Consider the following 1,537-nt stretch of genomic DNA (forward strand, 5'->3'; position numbering starts at 1 on the left):
TATTGTGAGATCCAAGTGTCCTATTTATCTCAAATGATTTTGATGGCTGTCTCTCCCCCACCCCCCACTTGATTTAATTTCAAGGGTGTTATTTTCTTATGTGGAAAGGGCCATTTAAGGCTTAAGGATCACTGCAAGGACAGGTACGAGGTGTGCAAACTCTTGGAATAGTGATTTTTCAAAAATGTATAGAACCTGAATTCTGGAAACAGGGTAGGTTAAGTTGACATTGACCCTGAGAATTGGCTAGAACAGAAAGTTTTAAAGTTTACACTATATTGTGAGTAGGATTACATATTCACAGTTCAGAACCCAAGAGACATACTCAAGAGAGACAAAACGTTTGTTGAAAAGTTTCACCATGTTGCTCTGTCACTTAGAGGGGCCAGTATGATCAGTTTTTATCTGTTCTTCCAGAGATAATGTATATAAGCAGTTATTTATAAAAGTCCTTCCTTTTATTTTTCACAAGAGGGTAATATGTTATCACTTAATATAAGTCAATTTCACTAAGTCGTGGATTCAATAAATATTGAGTATCAATTAGGTACTTGGCACTGATGTTTCATTAATATATGTATTTTTAAATAATGATTGGCCCCCCCTAGCTGGCTTGGCTCAGTGGATAGAGTTTCGGCCTGTGGACTGAAGTGTTGCGGGTTTGATTCTGGTCAAGGGCATTTGTCTGGGTTGCAGGCTCAATCCCCAGTAGAGGGCGTGCAGGAGGCAGCCAATCAATGATTCTCTCATCGATGTTTCTATCTCCCTCTCTGAAATAAATAAAAATATATTTTAAAAAAATGGCCCACAGGAGGTTACAATGATAGTGCGAAGAGGAAGGGAGTGACAAGGTACCTGTACCCTGTTTCCCCCAATGGTTACATCTTACATGATTATAGTACAATATTAAAACCAGGAACTTGATGTTGGTACAGTGATTGGCACTTGTCTTAGAAGAAGTAGTGCAGTGAATGAAACAAAGCCCTTTTTCTGGCTCTAATGGGATTTAAATTTCCTGTGTTGTGTGTGGGGTAGACAACATTGAAGACATTGAAGCATGCAACAGACTGACATATTTCAGAGGGAAGGAGGGGCGGGTGCAGGAAGAGACTAACCAAACAATTGCTATGCATACTAGAGGCCTGGTGCACGAAATTTGTGCATGGATAAGGTCCCTAGGCCTGGCCAGTGATCAGGGCCGATCTGTGGGGTGACTGGCGGGGCAATTTTGGAGCGGTGCTGGCCTGCTTGCTGGCTGGCCCTGCCCCCCACTGTCTGCTCACTGGCTGGTCCCCTCCCCCCTGCCCCCTCCCCTCGTTGCCACCGCTGGTCACTTCCCTCTGCAGGGCAACTGGCAAGGTGATTGGGGGGGCCCTGCTAGCACCTGCCTTGGCTGGCTTGGGGCCTGCAGGCTGGGGGCAGCTCCTGCATCGAACATCTGCCCCCTGTTGGTCAGTGTGTGTCATAGTGACCAGTTCTGGTCATTCTGCTGTTTGGTCGATTTGCATATTAGACTTTTATTATATAGGACTAGAGG

This window comes from Myotis nattereri (assembly GCF_964212035.1).
Source record: "Myotis nattereri genome assembly, chromosome: 16".
Lineage (NCBI taxonomy): Eukaryota > Metazoa > Chordata > Mammalia > Chiroptera > Vespertilionidae > Myotis > Myotis nattereri.